Here is a 21,529-nt window from a genome sequence, read left to right as displayed (position 1 = left end):
GCTGTGATTCTGCTACGCAGTTCAGTTGATTGAGTGATTAACTCACTCCTTCATTACATTTTTCCACCTGGGTTTGGGCTCTGGCCTCTAGGCCCTAGGGCAGACACATTCAAACCCTTAGATGTGGTCCTGATATTCCAGGAGCTCTAGGTCTATGTAGGGAAACAATTAGCTACAAAACACCCATTCATCTAGTGCCAGGCATTGTGAGAGATGGTACAGATAAGAATGAGTGAGACAAGCTTCCAGCTTGGCCAGAGGAGCTCAGGGCTGGATTTGCCTCTCCAAACCCAGGTAGAGATATAAACAGCTGGCCAGCTGAGGAAAAGGTCATCAGTATTCACTATGAAATTTGAGGGGTGGGTCAGAGGTCAAGGTATACTTTGATGCAACATGGGAGACTGAAATAAAGCCCATAAAAATGGGTACTTGGGGTCCTGTTTATAAATATCTGTAAGAAAAAGACTTATTTATCAGTCAGCCACGGAGCCTATAAACTCATTAAGAAGTTTACATTTTCCAAATTGTGGGAGATGGCTATATGGATAGGGATTAGAGGTGGGGGGCAAGATATTCAAAGAGGATGGACACTGAAACCAGAAAGACAGGGCTCAATGTTCCAACTCTGTAATTATCCAACATGAGGCATTGAGCAAGTTACATAGCCTTTCTTCCCTTTGACTTCCTCACCTGCAATATAGGAATAAGATATATTCAGGGTCATTGTGAGGATTAGTGTTAATTTATGTTAAGAATTTAGCAGATGGGTAGCACTCAATAAATGGTGTCTATTATTATTGGCTATTATTATTAATCATCATTAAGAAGGCCAAAGGACTTATTTAATTTATAATCATTTTCCTTGCAATGAAAATACAATTCATATTACTTATAGATTTACATGTTTTTCCTATATTGATAGTATGAACATTAGCTAGTGTTTGGTCATTGGCCATGGTTCTACTATAACTAAAAAAGTAGCTTTCCTACCATGATATGTGTTGGAAGTTTCAATTACTTACTATTTTCCAAGAAATTTGTTAAAGTAAATGTAGAGTGTAGCTATTTTAAAGATGACAGCCAACATCTTATAAAATTTATGTTAAACTAAAAAAAAATAATTTAAAACTCATATCTGAAGTAGATGATAATGGATTATATTTACCATTCTTCTAACTCCTCTGTCTTTAACAGAAACACAAAGCAACAGTGTGAATACTAAACTACAGATTAGGTAAGCGAGAGACTTTTATTACAAAGGAAATTACAAGGCTAATTTGCATTGACGGGTTTAAACAACAGTCTACCAACCAAACTAATCTGGGAAAATATTACCCAGAGACAGAAATGGAAGGGACTAGGCTAAGATAATGCTCTTTCTTTTTAAATTCATATTTCAGAATCATGATATCTTGAAATAGGTTGTCAGATGGGTTAATGGGCCTTACTATTTCATTTTGACACTAAATACAAAAAAAATGTTTATGGAATCTACACTTTGAAACAAGCTTCCATAAGCCATAATCCAATAATTGTTAGCTACACAAGAGGCATAAAAAACATTAAAACTTTCCATGGGGGAGGTATGTTTAGTAGACTAGAGCTTTCATCATAAATATTGCTATGGGGCTGTAATATAACAAAAATTAAAACAATGAACTGCAGGTAATATATTAATATTATAAAATCATAGGCTGTATTGAGAGAAGGATATAGGTAAGCCAAATAATATGTACTAGTATATATGGAGAGAATATTAATAGCTGGTTCACCAATTCTGGTTAGGCCTGGCAAGTTATCTATTACCTTCAACAGTTTCAGAAATTCCTTTTTGTCATTTTGGATCTTGGCCTATGGTGATATTCTTTAGATGGCAATATCTACTCATATGGTTTACCAATTTGTATTGTCAACTAGTCTGTGTACACACATTTTGAAGAGCTATTTCGCTTTTGCTAGTGGAGCCACTTCCAGATCAGAGAGGAAAACAAAGGGGAAACCTCACCGTCTACTGTTAAGAAATAAACAAACAAAACAAAAGCAAACAAACAAAACCTAAACTCCAGAATTAGAGCAAGGTAAATGTATTTAGAACAAGATAAATATGCTCAATGATCATTAACTAGAACCTTATGAACTTAAGGATGTCAGCCATCAACTAATAGATAAGTAAGGGTAAAAAATTTTTAGAGATGTTATTCACACTGCCTATGTTAAAGTATTACTGCTGTAGGAGGTCATCAGTAAATTTTAAAACAGTGCCCGATTACTCTTCCTCTGTGCTCAGTTACTGATGCTATCTGCCAAGCTATAGTCAAACTCTGTAAATAAATAAACCAATAAAACCCTTGGGGGGAAAGTCCTTAATCTACAACACAGTGATTTTGTAGCTTGAAAAAAAAAGACTTTGCAAAATAAACTTTTGCGAGATAATACTAGGAGTGGTATTCATCCTTCTACTTATAGTGTTGAAACAACACAGGCAGTGGGGTTCATTAATTTAACAGAATAATGTTGAGCCAAACTGGGTACTGGTGTTATTCTGGAGAATAAAACAGACTGGGTCTCTGTCGCCACAGAGCTTAGAGTCCAGTATAATATTTCCTTCAAGTCCTTAATATCCTTCCTTTCACCTCCAAGGAAGATGGTATGAACCAAGCCATCATCCAAACATCTCAGCTCTGCCTAGAATTTAAAGTGTGTGCGTGGTAAGAAATAATGTTGGAGAGGTAAGAAATCTGCAGTCTTGGGCATAAATCCATCTTAGTGGTAGCCCTCAATTTCCAAATGAGTAATATTACAAATGAGATCAATTTCTAATTTCTTCCTGCATTATAATTTTGTAAAAAATGAGAAAGTATGAGATAATTTTTGAGAGAAAATATGTTACATAAGTCCTAGGTGTGCTCAGTCATAACAATGTATTCAAAACATTTTGGTTATATGCTATTAGAGTTAAGAAAAAGCTCACCATGGTAATGCCCACTTAAAAAAATAGAATGTAGTATATTCACTTAATAAAAGGTGAAGAATGTTAATGATAATGTGATTACAAAAGTAAAATGCTCAGAGGTTGGGTCCTCAGATAATGGAAAAAGATAATTTCTAATGAAAAAGCAAGCATTGGGATGAACCTTGACATATAGGTAAGATTTAGGTGTGTGGAAATGGCAAAGGGGGAATTCAGGAGGAACAAAATAGGCACAGAGTCAACAAGTCTCCCTCATTTGGTCAGTTAGACAATTTCATCATCCAGGGCTTCCCAAATACTTAAGATCTAGGCACAAACTAGGAGTCAGAATCCTGAGATGTGACAGGCTGGAGAGGGACTGAGGGCCAGATTGTGGCTGAGCTTGACTGAAAATTAATGACTCAACTTTGGTATGCAAAGAACATCACTGGCAAATTTTAACTATGATCACAGCTGTTCCTTCATAAGATTAACTTAGCAGCATTTTGCTAAGTTGGTTAGAGATAAGGGAGAAAAGTCTGGCAAGAAATTGGTCAGGAGACATAAAAAATAATAAAGTCTGGAGTGACCTAAGCATTAGAGGACTTGATAGTTGAATGGCTTCAGGGTATGAGGAAAAGAAACGAGGAAAAGAATATACTCCAACATTACCCCCAAGTGTCAAGCTTGGGTGACTGAGAGAGTGGTATGACAATAATGAGTGGTGTGCCAGAAAATGTTCTCAGAAAGAGAGAGTGAGAGAGAAAGAGAGAGAGGAAGAAAGAAAGAAAAATGGAAGGAAGGAAGGAAGAAGGAAGAGAGAGAAGAGGAAAATAAAACGAATCTGCAATTTGTAGCATTTGCCATTCTGTGGTGTAAATGCTCCCACCATGGCCAACATGGAGTTGAGAACAGGTGCACACAGTGAGCCCTCATAAGCTGGTAAGAGCCAGCTCTAGCATGTGACTTCCAGTGATGGATACCGAGTAAAGAGGAGGAGACCCGAGAAGGGAGCTAGGAGTTTTGGCTTTGGACACGCTGAATTTAAAGTGATATTTGCAGGACTATTTAAATGGCAATTTCAGCAAGCATTGGAAATGCTGGATTATAGTCCCTTTGGATAAGTCAGGTGGAAATATCTATCGATCTATATCTATTTGTAGATATCTCTATTTTTTATAACTATACCATTTAAATATATAAATATGAATATGTAAACATATGACATATACATATTTACTATGTAATACATATTAATTTAAATTATATATGAATATATGATATATATTTAAGGGTTGTCTGCACAGAAACAGCATTAAAGGTAAATAAGGTTATCTAGGTATAGAATTCAAAGTGAGAAAAAGAGATAATGATAGAATCTTCAAAAATAATCGTATTGGGAAGCAAGAGAAGGCAGAAGAATAGTCAGGGGAGGTAGGAGGCAAGTCAGAAGAGTGTTTCATACTAGAAACCAAGAAAAATCATTTTAAGAGGGCTTGGCTAAAGTGCCAACGGTGGTGGCAAGGGCAAAGGTAAGTAAATGAAAATACAAATCTTTGCGATGGGTCTCTTTAGGCCCCTGGGACTACGGAGGAGGTAGTTTCAGCAGAGTTGTGGGTGGGGAGAGAGTTTTAGCAGTGTATGTCTTCTCATTTTTCCCAACATATTTGGCAGTCAAAGGAATGAGAAAAGATGAAAAGGTAGGATATTTTCTTTTTTTGTTTTTTGAGCTATTATTATTTCAGTGGAAATTTAGCTGCAACGTAAGGAGAAAAACAAACTCTCCTAAGTCTCACTAGTAGCAAAAATGGCTTTAGTCCAAAGGTAAAAGCTTTCAAGCCCCATTGGGGCTGACCCTGGGGCTGCCCATTATTTGCTACGAGCCTCGCTTAGACCACTTGGGAGAAGAAAGATTCTCGCGGACAGCTGTGACCAAGCAAACAGGAGCAATGGAATGAGCAACATGAATCCCATGAAGAGGAAGAATATGTATGACAAAGCATTTGCTCTATGAAAAATATGGAGGCGGAGAAAACAAGGGAGGCAATGCCAAGAACAAATATCTGAAAAAGTACATGCTTCTAGAATGACTTGTGTTGTTCAGCCAATTTAAAGCTTAACATAATAGAACTGTCCTCCGAACCCACAATTCTTTCCCAAGTTGCTCCTCAAGTTGTTTTCCTCTTGCCTGGAACAGATGATTTCCTCATTTCCACATTTCTAGACTCTAAAATGTGAGGTCTAGCCATCTCACTTCCTCCTTAATGTCCTAACTTGCATTATTTTCGAGTTGCCCAGATAGCCTACATTGTGTTCTCTATAGGACACATAATAAAGAACAATATCTATCATCAATCATGAACAGTACGTGTGTGTTGACACAATTATTCCTAGTCTTGTGTTATATTCTGATTATTTCATGTAGGTAACTGGTTCCTTACATTTGAGGACTTATAAACCTTGTCTTTTCCTTTGATAACCCTCTTTTCCCTATATGATGCATAATTATAGGCTGATTAAAAATGGTAGCTGATGCTTGTTGAATTGGATTGCGATTTGTTTAAAAAACATATTTTCATTGAAATATGTATGGGTACTACTACATGGAAGCGGTTGTGTAGCTGAAGATAAACTATAGTATATCTTTGTTTAAAAACACTTTGTTTTTAAAAGTAGGTTCTAGAGAAAAGGAATGGTTCCTCTAAAATGAATTTGGAAACAGCTGGAAGATAAAAGTAATTTATCAATATCATCAGTTTCAACTATAACAGGGATAAGACTTTTTGAAATAAATTAATTGACCCTCCCCCTATTCAGCCAGAGACATCCATTATCTCAGGCAGGATTTGGATTATTAAAGCAGGAATACAAAGAGGAACACAGTCATTGTTCAAAGAAGGTTGCTGTTTATTTTTTATCAGTGTGTAGTGAAACAAAGGTCTTGTGAATCAGGATTTGTGGCAAAAGAAAGGAGTTTCTAAATTTCAAGAGGTACCCACAATATACAAATTAAACCATGGCGGTATGAAAATATGCTTCAGTATAGAAAGGAAAAAGAATTTAATGTAGGGAAAGCTCAGTTTCCACCAAAAGAAAGCAAAAGTTGTAGTCCTGACAGTGGCTCTGAAAAGAATTTGAGGGAAGGAGGCAGGAATCAAAGTTCAGTGTCCTGGATTTCCCCTCAGGAAGATGCAAGAGAAAAGACAGAAGGTTTGAAAAACTTCTCAGTACTTGATGTTTCAGGCAAGTGTAGCTCAGGAAAATTACAGACCTCTGGAGAAAATACCTCAGTTCAGCATGATGATAGCCACAGGATGCCACCTAAGATGTTTCTAGGATGTCATTTAGAAATTGCTGACCTGGAAGTATTCAATCAGAGGGAAGTTCTGAGAAGAACTTTCACAGGACGGTTCATATCAACATCAGGCTAACCTCTATAGAGGAGAAAGGGCTGTCTGACCTACTGAAACAGAAGGTGGGAGTGAGGAGGAGATCTAGAAGTCGCCTTATGAATCTAAGAGGCACAAGAAGATAGCTGAACTGAGAAACAATGGACTTACAAAAAGACCACCAGAATGAGATTAGGAGCAGTTGAAAGGAAGCTGACCAGAGATTCTGCAGAATCAGTAAGAGCCGAGGTAGGGCTGAAAGAGCAGTGAAAGCTGAGCTGGATATTTTTTTTTTTTGAAATTGACCAGCCATAAATGTCAATGGCATTATGCCAACAACCCCCCCCCCCCCAAAGCAGTATTAACAATTCAGTGGGCACTAGTGCTACATGCTTGGTGACTAAAAAGACCTGAATGGCTTTGTCACATAACAGACCAGCAAAGATGTGAAGGACAGCATGCAGGCTTCCTTCTTCTTTGAAAGGAGGGAGGACACAGAAGCTTTTCTATGAACCCAGACACCATTTTGAGGAACAGAGAAGGAATGAGAGAAATATCATTAAGAAGAATCTACACTTTGAATTAACCCAATATTTATCCGAAAGACTGGTGCAAGTCTGGAATTCCTTTAATTACCAAGTTTAAGTTTGTATTCTCTAATATGCAATGGGAGGGAAGGCTTGAACATTTAGATTAGTCATGGCAAATGAATAGCAACATTTCTTTCTTGCACATTTTGAACCACAGACTATACATTTTGATATGCAAACTAATAGGAGAGTAACAACAATGTTGGAAAATGTGGTTTGGGGGAAACCATTTTTAAATTGCCGTCATATTTTTGGCCATTTCTAATCTTAAGTGAAAAGGAGAGAAAGAAAATAATCAAAGAGAAGGCAATTTTTCCTTTGTACAAGAAGGTAGAGAGACTAAGAAGTGAGATCTGAATACCAATAGTAAAGCAAGGCAAAATCTCATAACCCAGGATTCAAGCTATTAAGGCTAATGCCACTGCTAGGAACCTGAGCACAATCCATATTTTCAACATCTGAAGAATCAAAAATGAAATGAAAAATTTTGCTTTCTAAAACAAAGTAGGATTAAATAAAGTTGATTAGGGTAAAGTTTATTGACAAAGGCAAAATATCTATAAAGTTGTGTTCATTTAAATATTGCTCTAAAAGTGCGTCCCTTTAATAGACTGTGGAGGTGTTACAATTTAGTGATGTATTTATATTATTTATTTTAGCAAATGTTTTGTTTTATAGGAAAAAGCTTAATTGAGAATAAAACATATGTAAGTTTATGACTGTACAGTATCTTGTAGAATGGGCTTATTTTCACATGTAAGACATCACCAAACACCTGTGGACAGTTACCCAGACAGGAGATGTTGATAATCTTGATTATCGTACAAATTGAAGAAACTTTGTCAATTTGAGGGTTTTTTTTTAATATAAAAATAAAATCTTCCCGAAACTATCTTTTTCTTTTTTAATGTTTATTTGTTTTTGACAGAGAGAGAGAGAGAGAGAGAGAGAGAGAGAGAGAGACAGAGACAGAGTGTGAGGGGAGGAGGGGCAGAGGGAGAGGCAGACACAGAATCTGAAGCAAGCTGCAGGCTCTCAGCTGTCAGCACAGAGCCCGATGCGGGGCTCTAACTCATGACCTGTGAGATCATGGCCTGAGCTGAAGTTGGATGCTTAACCGACTGAGCCACCCAGGGTTTCCTGAAACTATCTTTTTCTGACTGAAACTTTCAGTTTATTAAAAACAAAATTTGGGGGTACCTGGGTGGCTCAGTCAGTTGAGCGACCAGCTCTTGGTTTTGGCTTAAGTCATGATCTTGTGATTCATGAGTTCAAGCCCTGAGTCAGGCTCTGTGCTGATGGCACAGGGCCGGCTTGCAGTTCTCTCTCTCCCCCTCTATGCCCTTCCCGACCCCAGATAAATAAATAAACTTAAGAAAATAAAAACAAAATTTTGGTACAGTTACTGGAAAATGTATATTTTTTATTGCATAGTGCCTTTCAATGCTGTTGAAAAAGTCATTCATATTTATTGTCATATTATTCTCCTTAAGAAAAAAATTTCCATTTCATAGCTCTATAGGTATCAAGTAATGCCACAATTTTTTAAATTTTAATAAGATAAATATTAAAATAACTTGGTAAGTGCATCCTCTTTAAAATATTCTCCCTCCCTATCTACATTGTGCCCCCACTCCAAAAAAAAAAAAACTATGAAGAATTTTGAAGATTAAACTTCTCCACAGTTGGGCCTATGGTGAAGAAATGTTATAAAAGTAAACTGGAACATTAAAAGAAGATACGAATGAGTCGCATGGATTTGCAAATATATTCAACTTAACTGGTAATCACAGGAGAATAAGTAAAAACATGATTCAAATTTTTTCCCATTAAATATGATGGACAAGTTTTCTGTTTTGTTTTTATTACTAGTAGTCATTCTTGCCACTGTATAGTAAGAGATGAACTCTCATCCGTGGTTGGTAGAAGCAGAATTTGGTGCAATCTTTCTGTAAAGTACTTTAAAGGTATGTATAGAATGTCTACAAATTGATAGGATTTGAACTATAATCTTCATACATGACAATCTAACCTAAAGATATAGAGGTAAGTCAATGAACCATGTGCATGCATTTTTATCAAATACTTGTTATTAGAAAAAATAGAAATCATCTAAATGTCCAGAGATAAGAAACACATTAAATAAAAAACAGAATTCTTTTTTCTTGCCTCAGTTTGGAGATGGCCATATAGGCTGTTGAGTTCAGTTCTCTACTAGTCAATATCACATTTGACCCAAGGACCATTTCATGCTGGCATTAATCCATTTGCTAATAGTATAGTAGGCTATTGATTAAGAATATGTTTTCAAAGCCTATGTAAAGCAACAGTAAAATTCTCACCATAAAATTTTCTGTTAGTGTATGTGTATTTAGAAGGGAGGGGAAGAAAAATAGTTCAAAATGCTAACAGAGATTATCTCTTAGTGGTGAAATACCATGTGGTTTTATCCTATTTTCTTCTTTAACTTTTTAACTTTTATAAATTTTCTACTGTGAAAATTCACTAGTTTAAAAATCACAAAAAAGTAAAAATTATTAAAACTGAAGATAAAATAAGTCCTGAAAACATCATGTCTGTTATATTTTATAAATAAAATTCAAGTTCCCCAAATTCATCCATTTGTATACAAAATTCTATTAAATATTTCCATAAAAACAGAAATGAAGTACAGAAACTTTCAAAAAATGAGGTTAGATTACTGTCCCAGATCATGAATATTTGGAAAATATTTCATATTTTTATAGGAATCCACAGTTTTCAAAGCAGTTGCACATATATGAATCATGTACCTCTACTCCTCCCTCAATCTCTTTTCATTATAGAATCAGAGAAATTGAGTGGAAAGAAACCCTAGTAACCAGCCAATGGAAATCCTGCTTAGTGCAAAGGAACATATCATAACGTCCCTGAGAGAGACTTTTCAACCGTGTGACTATTTCTAAAGCTCAAGACATCAGAAGGCATTTTCATTTTCTGAATAGTTTCGGTAGTTATAAAGTTATTCTTTTAGTGAATGAAAACAAAAGAATGTAGTGGCTACTTATTCCCTACTTCCTTAAAAAGACATTGACCATTCCCAGCCCTGATCTTCTATTTGTTTTTTTAAAAGTGTGGTCCACAGACTATCTGCATGAAAACCAGAGAACCTCTTTTGAAATATTGGTTTCTGGCCTCCACCTGAGACCTCCTGAGCCAGAATATTGGAACCTAGGATTATTTTTTCACTAACTTCTTAATTGATTCTTGGACACCCTGGGGGGTAGAAGGCTCAGCTGGGAAGGAACGAGCCATTCTTAGTTGTTTGCTTTGGTTTGAAGACTGCAACAGGGGCTTACACATTCAGTCCTCCACTGGCCAACATGACACATGATGTGAGGGCCACTTCATTTCATCACTATTCTCCTTGTTAAGCTATAATTCATTCAACATTCACCATTTATTGTGTCAGGCACTATGTCAGGTTCTGAGAACACAAAGATGAAGTACATGTGGTCTCTGCTGGTGAGGAGCTCATTGCTAGGCACAGTATTTTGTGATCTACATAACTGAGAGCGGTTGACCTTTTCTGTTATCAGAATTTGATTTCTTTTCTTCTGTTACCTTGTTCTGGGAGGTAATACCAATTGGAAAATTCCTCTCATAAGAGTAGATACGAGGATTTATTTTTCTAAGAATTAGGCACTAGTGATTAGAACCAATCCTTTTCCTTCTTTATTTTGGGACTTGATCCCAACTAAGCATCTCCACATCCTTGACCTGGATAACTTGCAGTGTCTTTACACATGTTTGTTTTATTTTCATCCAATGAATATGCGTGTGTGTGTGTGTGTGTGTGTGTGTGTGTGTGCGTATTCATATACATACACATATATGTTTCTTTACTAAAATGAAGCTCACATAACATAAAATTAACCATTTTAAAGTGAACAATTTAGTGATATTTAGTGCATTCTTAATGTGCAACTATCACCTCTATTAAGTTCCAAAACATTTTCATAACCCCAAAAGGAATCTCCATACCCATTAAGCAGTCACTCCCCATCCATCCTCCACTCTGTGAGTGTTTTTGATAGTTTCTTTTCCGTTTAATTTTTTACACCTCCTCACTCTTTGCCTATTAAGTCTTTTTAATACTGAGAGATTGTTTCTGGTTACATCAGCATTTATTCTGTTCAAGGTTTTATATTATAGGCAGTTGATACGATCTCATTTTTTTAATTTCTCTAATGAACACTTAAATTCCAGACTCATGTTATTGCTATAACATAAATTATTTTAATTATATATGTATTTATTGTGAATGGTTAAATAATATATAAATAAAATAAAAAGCGAGTCTCTCACAAGTCCCCCACATTTACCAGGGCAACTACTAGTAATAATTTACTGTGTAGCATTCCAGATTATTTCTTGATTCAGTTACATTCATATACTCTTCCCCCAAATTATATATTACTTATATTATTATATCAATAATCAGAGTTTTACCACTTGTTCATTAATTTTATATTTAATTTATTTATTCTTCCAAATAATATCTACTTGATATTTTTTAGATGACAAGAATTCTAGGAGATGAGGATACAAGGGTGAATAAATATCCACCTCAGCCTCTTTCAGGTCATTATTTGAAATAAGTATACATCATTCCATTATCTAGATGTGCTATAATGTAACGCGATTAATATAACTATTCTTCTACTAGTGGACAGCAAAAATTCTTTCTACCAACATTTATTGACTATCTACCAGTTACCACAGATTAGTGCAGACTGAGATAGGGAATACATTTGTTTCTTGTTTTTGTAAATACAAATTAAGTAATATTTAGCTTCACTTTTACAATATAAAGATAACCTGTCTTTTTAATTTGAAGTAAAGTTAGGTTTTTGAGGGAGCTGCGGGTAAAGTAGACTCAATGATTCCAACTATGTGCTCAAGAGTATAGGGAATAAATTTATCCAGCCCTAAAAGACTGTACAGCAGAAGAAATAATCAAAATAATGAAAACATTTCTGGCAAGGGTACCAACCATTCAAATGGACACCTGACCAATGAGATATACCATAAAAATTGGATGCCTATCAGCTTTGTCAGTATATACTTTGGTATATACTGTTGGACTATCCAATCCTCAGTTTGATTGGGTCCTTCTGTCCCTCTTTTATGTAGTTTTCTTGTTTGTTTTGTGGGAAATGGGCAATATTTGTGCTTTTTCATTTACATATTTGGCTATGTGGAAACCCCAGGGAATGAATCATTCTGGATAGCTGAAAATTTTAATCATTTTTGATGGAAATCTTTCTAAAATGGATTTCACACTTCCCTGCCTTCTTAAACAGAGTGGATGGAATGTAATTAATCTTTTTTTGATGACTTGGTTTTATCATTATGAACATTAATGACTGTGCTGTGCTATCCAGAGATGACATCCTCAACACTGATTGTGGTATACAGGACAGCCTGTGGTCCTCTTAGTCTTTTTGAATATTTGTGTCTAGGTTACATTCTTCCCTTACTGTGAAGCAGCACAGTGTAGGTGCAAAGAGGTGGGCTTAGGAGGAACAAAAGCTGTGTTCAAATCCCAGTTCCTGGTCTGATGGCCAGTTACTCTTTGATCGCTGATTCTTCATCTGTAAAATGCTCATGGTAACGAACCTAATAGACACGTAATAAGGATTAGATAACGGGTCTTAGGTATAGTGGAAAATAAACCAATGTTAGTTTCTGTCCCCTATTAGGGTACTTACTAATTAAAAAGCATTCTTCCTGATTATTTTGCAGTTTCCATTCTGCTGCGGGACTGAAAGCTGGATGGTAGAGTTGAAAGTTGTGACATCAATGTTGCTTACACTAGTGCTTACACTAGTTCCTTTTTAAAAAAATTTTTTTAATGTTTATTTTATTATTGAGAGACAGAGAGACAGAGCATGAGCAGGGGAGGGGCAGAGAGAGAGGGAGACACAGAATCTGAAGCAGGCTCCAGGATCTGAGCTGTCAGCACAAAGCCCAACACGGGGCTCGAACTCACGAACTATGAGAACATGACCTGAGCTGAAGTTGGACACTTAACCAACTGAGCCACCCAGGCGCCCCTACACTAGTTATTTCTTAACTACTAACTGTGTAAGAACATTTCTGCCTGCATAAAATAGAGTTTTGGAGGGGAAAATGCAAAATTCATGGATTTTGAAATCCATACCTAATGGAGAAAATTTGTCAAATCAGTCTGCATATCCTCTTCTAGGTTATGAACTTGGTCATTTCCAGAAAACTTGTCATTAAAAAAATTAATCAGCTATATTTACTATGGACCTAACATATACTGGTTACATGTCTAGGTTCTGGAGATAAAGCAGAGGAACAAGGAAGGAAGGAAGGAAGGAAGGAAGGAAGGAAGGAAGGAAGGAAGGAAGGGAGGTATCCATGTGTACCCACTATTTTAGTGAGAGAGTAGAAAATAAAACACAGATAATAAAATGTATACTGCCTCATTTTATAAGTCTTCCACAGAAAAAAATATGGAAAGGTGATATATAAAGCCAGGGAGTCAGTGGGGAGATTTAACTTTAACTACAATAATTAATGACAACCTATGGAGATGATGACATCTGAAGAAAGACTTAAAGGAGACAACTATAGATATATTTTGTTGGCAGACTCTGTTAAGAAGAGGGAATAGTAAATACAAAAGGAAGCTAGAAAATACCTGTTGTATTCATGGACTATTACAGCATCCCAGAGATTAGAACAGAATAATTATATCAGATGGTGATGAGAGCTAGGACAAAAATCAAGCACAAAAGGATATTAGGAGTGTCTGGACTAGGGTGATAGGTGGTATTAAGATGCAGCTTTAGGGGCGCCTGGGTGGCGCAGTCGGTTAAGCGTCCGACTTCAGCCAGGTCACGATCTCACGGTCCGTGAGTTCGAGCCCCGCGTCAGGCTCTGGGCTGATGGCTCGGAGCCTGGAGCCTGCTTCCGATTCTGTGTCTCCCTCTCTCTCTGCCCCTCCCCCGTTCATGCTCTGTCTCTCTCTGTCCCAAAAATAAAATAAAAAAACGTTGAAAAAAAAATTAAAAAAAAAAAAAAAAAAAAAAAAAAGATGCAGCTTTATATAAGGTAAGATGACACAAGTGAGAAAAGACTGAAGTTGGCAAGGAAGCAAGCCATACAGGTTTTTGAGGTAATAGCCTTCCAGGCAGAAGGAATACCAAGTGGAAAGGCCCCTAGGCATTGTGTGTCTGAGTGGTTCAAAGAACAGCAAGGAGACCTGTTAACTAAAAAGAAGCAGCCCACAGGGAAAGTAGTTGGAGATGATGTTAAAGGCATAGCAAAATATAAGATTATACAGTACCTTAGGCCATTATGTGTGTGTGTGTGTGTGTGTGTAACTTTCACTATGGGTAAAATGGGGAGCCACTGCATGGTTCTTAGCAGAAGGGTGGCTTTTTTTTTGCCACAGCTATTAAAGGGATCATTGTTGTTACTGGATTGAGAATAGACTGTTGGTGGATAACGAAAAGATCAGGGAGAACAATTAAAAAGCAACTGTAATAACCAGGAAAGACATGATGATGGCTTTCATGGTGTTACTTATGAAAAAGATGCAAAGATGTTGTTGTATTCTGAATATATTAGAAGTATAGTCCATAGCCCACTACCCATGGAATATCAGAGAAAGGAGATAAAAATGAGCAACAGAAAGTATGCAGCTGTGGAAATAAAAAAAATATATGTACTGTTACTTCAGCCTGGAATGAGTAACAGGAACCAGAGTTACCCTTCTATGTGAAACAACTGAAAAATGGGATGGAATACTTAAAATAAAAGCTTTCAAGATATTTCACATCAATAATGAGAAACTGATTCTTGACAGAAAAGAAATAAACAAAATGAATTATACATTTTCCCTGACTTAAAGTCTTGAGAGTTTCCAGGTTGTATCACAGATGGGGGAAACCTAGACAAAGCCTGATAGTTTCCAAGAGTTGAGGAAACAAAACTGGGATTCTAGAGAAGCCAAGGAAGCAAGAGTTTCCAGGGAAGAGTAATAGAGAGGAGAGATCTACATAGAGAGGAAGATCCCTAGATCGCTAGAGGGTCTTCCCCTGTGGTCAGTACTGATTGATACAAATGTGTGAAGAAATTATCTGCAACTGGGAAAAGGAACTTCCAGAAGAAATTAGAGGGAAGAGAGACTAAAGCTCATATGGATACGAATAGTTTCTGTTCTCACCAAGCAGAGTAGAAAAACCTCATAATTCATGGGGCATCAGAGAGAATACTCACAAGGACTTTGCCTCAGTATTAGGCCAAAATTAATTCTACACTGAACATTTCTCTAGCTCCACCTAAGAAAGCTTAAAAGCAAGACGCAAAAAGATTGAACTTTTTCCAAGTAACTTTACTGCACTATAGGTCATAATTCAGGAATATTTACAGGGATACAAGAAAATCCAGTACTCAGGAAGGCAAATTTTTCATTGCCTACCATACAATCAAGCATTAGGAGGCATGCTAAGAAGCAGGGAAACACAATTCTTAATTAGGAGAAAAATAAATTAATCAAGAAATGACATAGATAATGCAATTAATAGAACAAAGGCATTAAAACAGTTATTGTAGTCATATTCTATTTGTTCAAGAAGCTTAGGGAGAAATTGAGCTTGTTAACTAGAAAGAAGATTTAAGAAAGATCCAAATAGAATTTATCAGGCAGAAAGTGTAATGCTGGAATGAAAAACAACACTCAATTGGATTAATAGCAGATCAGACATTTTAGAAGAAAAAAATAATGAACTTGAAAATATAGAAACAGAAACTATTCAAAATAAAACTCAGAGAGAAAAGTGACTAAAAAGTAAAATAAATAAACAAATAAATAGCCAAGTTTTAAGGAGACATAGGACTACTTAAAATAATGTAAACTACATGTAATTGGATTACCCAAAGAAGGCGAGGAGGGAAGGCAGGAGGTATAAGACAAAACAATTGAAAAAATAATTGCTGAAACATTTTCAAGTTTAGTTAAATCTTTAAAACTATAAATCGAAGAAACTCAATGAACCCCAAGCTTAGAAAACTTGAAGGAAACTACACCAACCTTCATAATAAAATGGCTTAAAACTGATGACCTATAGAAAAATTTAAAAGCAGTCAGAGAACAAATGACACATTTTATTCAAAGGAACAAATATAGGAGGATTTATCCAGACTTCTTTCTAGGGAATAAAAATGCAAACCAGAAGACAATGGAGGTACATCTTTAAAGCATTACAGGAAAAAAAAAAAGTAACCTAAAATTTTATACCCAGATGAAATATCTTTCCAAAATGAAGCAAACGTAAGACTTTAAGACATACAAAAGTAGAAAGAAATTATTAGCTCATCAGTATTATAAGACATGCTAAAGGAAGTTCTTCAAGCAAAAGGAAAATTATACCAGAACGAAATCTGCATCCAGAACTGAAGAAATTCTAAAACAGTAACTATACAGGTACATAAAAATATATTTTCTTATTATTTAAATTCCTTTAAATGATAATTCACGAAAGAAAAAAATTAAAAAATGTATTTTGGGGTCTGTAACATATGTAGAAGTAAAATGTATGAAAATAATAACACATATGCTGGGTGGGGATAAACTGAAGTATACTGTTAAAAGTTTCTTATGCATGAAGTGGCACAATAGCACTTAAAAATAGAGTGTGATAAGTAAACAATGATTACTATAAACTACTGAAATCACACAAAAAAGAGTTATAGATGATAAGCCAAAATATTCAATTACTAGAACAGAAAGATTTTTTTTTTAATTTTTTTTTTAACGTTTTTATTTATTTTTGAGACAGAGAGAGACAGAGCATGAACAGGGGAGGGTCAGAGAGAGGGAGACACAGAATCTGAAACAGGCCCCAGGCTCTGAGCTGTCAGCATAGAGCCCGACGTGGGGCTCGAACTCACGGACCGCGAGATCATGACCTGAGCCGAAGTCGGCCACTTAACCGACTGAGCCACCCAGGCGCCCCGAAAAGAAAGATTTTTAAAAAGGGAAATAAACAAATGGAATAATTAGAAATCAGTAAAACGATGGTAGATTTTAACCCAACTACATCAACAATTACATTAATGGTAAATAGTCCAAATGCCTCAATTAAAAGGCAAAGATTTTCAGATTGGATAAAAGAGCAAGACCTTGCTTGTGCCTGCAAAAAATACACTTTACATGTATAGACATAAACAAATTACAAGTAAAGGATGGAAAGAGACATGTGTACTATGCTAATACCAATCAAGAACAAATTTGGAGTGGCCATATTAATGAGACAAAGCAGATTTCAGAGCAAATAATACTACCATGGATAAATAAGTATATTTCATAATGAGATATGGTTGAAATTATCAAGAGGATATAATAGTTTTTTTAGTCTTTATTTAAATTCCATTTAGTTAACATACAGCATAATATTAATTTCAGGTGTACAATTTAGTGATTCAATACTTACAACACCTGGTGCTCATCACAACAAATGCACTCCCTAATCTCCATTACCTATTTAATCCATTCCCCTACCTACCTCCCCTCTGGTAACTATCAGTTTGTTCTTTATAGTTGAGAGTCCATGTTTTGGTTTGCTTCTCTCTTTTTTCTACTATGATTGTTTTGTTTCTTAAAATCCACATATGAGTGAAATTAAATGTCTCTCTGACTGACTTATTTCACTTAGTGTAATACTCTCCAGCTCCATCCACATAGTTGCAAATGGCAAGATTTCATTCTTTTTTACGGCTGAGTAGTATTCCATTATGTGTGTGTGTGTGTGTGTGTGTGTGTGTGTATTTATATATATATATTTATAAATATATATATATATATCCATAAACACACACTAACTCTTCTTTATCCATTCATCAGATGTATATAATAGTCTTAAACGCTTATGCATTTAACAACAGAACTTCAAAATACATAACACAAAATCCATAGAAGGATGGCAGGAACTAGAGTCAACATGGCAGAGAAACAGGGGGACCTGAAGTTCCCTTGTCCATCAAACACAGCAGTATTGGGGCCAGAATACTTGGAATTCCAGGAATCTGGACTACAGAGTGACAGAAACATCTCCAGGGACCCACAGGGACAACTTGGCAGGTCATAGGTGCATGATAGCGAACTGGGAGAGATAAAATGGGCACCATAGGCATGGAGGAGAGGGATCCCTTTTTGTGGAGGGACAAAAGGAAGAGGAAGAGGGGTTATGGAAGTGTAGGATGGTATTTGGACAAGAGAAAAACCATGGACCAGGAAAACATGCTGAAAGAACTAATTTCTAACTCGATCCTTGGTTGCAGAGCTTTTTCTGGACCAGGACTGCCACCCTGTACACACACCTGTGGGGGGAGGGGAGCCAGCCCTGGGCTCGGTAGGGAGCTCAGAGGCACAGTCAGAGAGAGCAATCCCCTCCCTTGAGTGCTGTGGGAAGAAGGTATATAGCTGCTCCAAGGACAAAGACCCTGCAGGTGCCCGCCAGCCAGAGGCCCTTTGTTGGCTGACTGGGCAGATTGGTACTACCCTGGAACTGGGGCATACAGAGTGGTATCCTTTAAGACATCGAGGTTTAAATCTGAGCTAAGTGCCTGGGAGGCACGGGAGACTGTGGAGTGGGACAAGCCAGCCCACTTGTGCCTGTGCAGCACTGTGAGGATGGCCTGAACAGAGTGGTCTGGGACACGTGGTCTGGGGAGGAGAGACTGGGATGTCTCCATTTTTCTCCCCATCACCAACAAGGTGGGTCTTCAGGGAACAGAGAGCGGGCCCACAGTGGAGGTGCGACCACAGACACCAAACCCTGCTCCTCTGTGTCTGGTAACTGCATATTTAATGGAGCAAGATTGACATTGACCAAAACAGATGGCCCCTCCTCCAGACCAGTGAAGCCACCAGTTCCAAGGTACCATCAGATATTGGTCCAGTGGTTTTGTGTTTTCTGATTTGATTCTTGGTCAATTCTTACCATATACACATATGTTATGTGTATATATGTATATATACATATATATATATATTTGTTTTCTTCCTTTTCTTCCTCTCGTTTCTTCCTTTCTCTATTCTGGTTGTTGGTTTGTTTAAGCAGACATTTTTAATCTACTCTTTTTATAACTCTTCTGTATCTCCTTTATTTTCTTCTCTCTCTCTCTCTCTCTCTCTCTGGATTAAGCTATATAGTTTCTCTGATTTTCTGCCTGGTCAATTTTTTTTTTCTCTTCTTTTTTCCCCTGCCCCTATCACTTCTCTCTTTGTATGGGATAAGGCTTCTTCCACCACCATCACCCCTGCTTTTAAATTTTTTTCCAGGGTAACTTCAATGAACAACTCAAAGCACACCTAGTAGAAGGTCCAAACCACCATTACAAGTAGGGAGATAAAGCAACCAGAGTCACAACACAAGAGAGAACACAACACACTCCAAAAAAACCTCCTGAAGGGCCAGGCCCTGGAAAGTGTATGACCCCTCATGTTATGGCAGGACACACAGCAAGCCATCAAAACACACAAAGGTCAGAAAACTAGCCAAAATGATGAAACAGAAGAATTCTCCTCAAAAGAAATTCCAGGAAGAAACTATAGCAAGAGAATTGTTCAAAATGCATATAAACAATATATCTGATCAAGAAGTTAGAATAATAGTCAGAAGATTAACAGCTGGGCTTGAAAAAAAGTAGAGAAGACAGAAGATAAGCTATTGCTGCAGAGATTCAGGAAGTAAGAAATAGCCACAGTGAATTAAGAAATGTAAATAAGGTGCAAAATAAACTAGATGCAGTGTTGCAAGGATGGAGGAAGCAGAGGGGAGAATGAGTGAAATGGAGGATAAAATTATGGAAAATGATGAAGCCAAGAAAAAGAGAGATAAGAAAATACTAGACCAGAAGGAGAGAATTAGAGAACTAAGTGATTCAATGAGACATAATAATATCTGTATCATAGGAGTTCCAGAAGAAGAAGAGAGAAAGGGACAGGTTTACTTGAACAAATTATAGCTGAGAACTTCCCTAATCTGGGGAAGGAAGCATACATTCAAATCCAGGAGGCACAGAGAACTCCATTTAGATTCAACAAGAATACGTGTTCACCCTGGCATATCACAGTGAAACTGGAAAAATACAAAGATAGAATTCTGAAAGCATCTAGGGACAAATGGGCCTTGATCTACAAGTGTAGAGACATAAGGGCAGTAGCATACCTGTCCACTGAAACTTAGCAGGCCAGACAGGAGTGGCAGGGAATGTTCAATGTGCTGAATAGGAAAAATATGCACCCAAGAATCCTTTATCCAGCAAGGCTGTCTTTCAGAATAGGAGGAGAGATAAAGGTTTTCCCAGACAAACAAAAACTGAAGGTTTTTAAACCAGGCCTACAAGAGATCCCAAGGGGGACTTTGTGAGTGGAATGTTGCAAAGACTACAAAGGACCAGAAACATCACCACAAGCATGAAACCTACAGATAGCAAAATGACACTAAATCCATATCTTTCATTAATAACTCTGAATGTAAATGGACTACAAACTCCAATCAAAAGACATAGGGTATCAGAATGGACAAAAAAACAAGATCAATCTATATGCTGTCTACAAGAGACTCATTTTAGAACTGAGGACACTTTCAGATTGAAAGTGAGGGGATGGAGAACCATCTATCATGCTACTGGAAGTCAAAAGAAAGCTGGAGTAGCCATACTTATATGAGACAAACTATTTTAAACTAAAGGCTGTAACAGGAGATGAAGAAGGGTATCATATCATAATTCAGGGGTCTATCAATCAAGAAGACCTAACAATTATAAATGTTTATGCACCCAATTTGGAAGAACCCAAATATATAAAACAATCACAAACATAAGCAATCTTATTGGTAAGAATGTGGTAATTGCAGGGGACTTTAATACTCCACTTACAACAATGGACAAACTAGGCAGAAAATCAAAAAATAAACAATGGCCCTGAATGATACACTGGACCAGATGGACTTGACAGATATGTTCAGAACTTTTCATCCTAAAGCAGCAGAATGCACATTCTTCTCAAGTGCACATGGAACATTCTCCAAGACAGATCACATACTGGTCATAAAACAGCCCTCAATATATATAAAAGAATTGAGATCATACCATGCATATTTGCAGATCACAATGCTGTGAAACTTGATATCAACCACAAGGAAAATTTTGGAAAGTCTCCAAATGGATGGAGGTTAAAGAACATCCTGCTAAAGAATGAATGGGTCAACCAGGAAATTAAGGAAGAAATTAAAAAATATATGGAAGCAAGTGAAAATGAAAATATGACAATCCAAACCCTTTGGGATGCAGCAAAGGCAGTCCTAAGAGGAAAATACATTGCATCTAGGTCTACCTCAGGAAACAAGAAAAATCCCAAATACAAAACCTAACAGCACACCTAAAGGAACCAGAAGCAGAACAGCAAAGAAACCCCAAAACCAGCAGAAGAAGAGAAATAATAAAGATCAAAGCAGAAATAAACAATATAGAATCCAAAAAATCAGTAGAACAGATCAATGAATCTAACGCTGATT

This window comes from Panthera pardus, unplaced genomic scaffold, assembly GCF_024362965.1.
Source record: "Panthera pardus isolate Hobbes unplaced genomic scaffold, ASM2436296v1 HiC_scaffold_11, whole genome shotgun sequence".
Classification (NCBI taxonomy): domain Eukaryota; kingdom Metazoa; phylum Chordata; class Mammalia; order Carnivora; family Felidae; genus Panthera; species Panthera pardus.
This window is presented reverse-complemented; position numbering follows the sequence as displayed.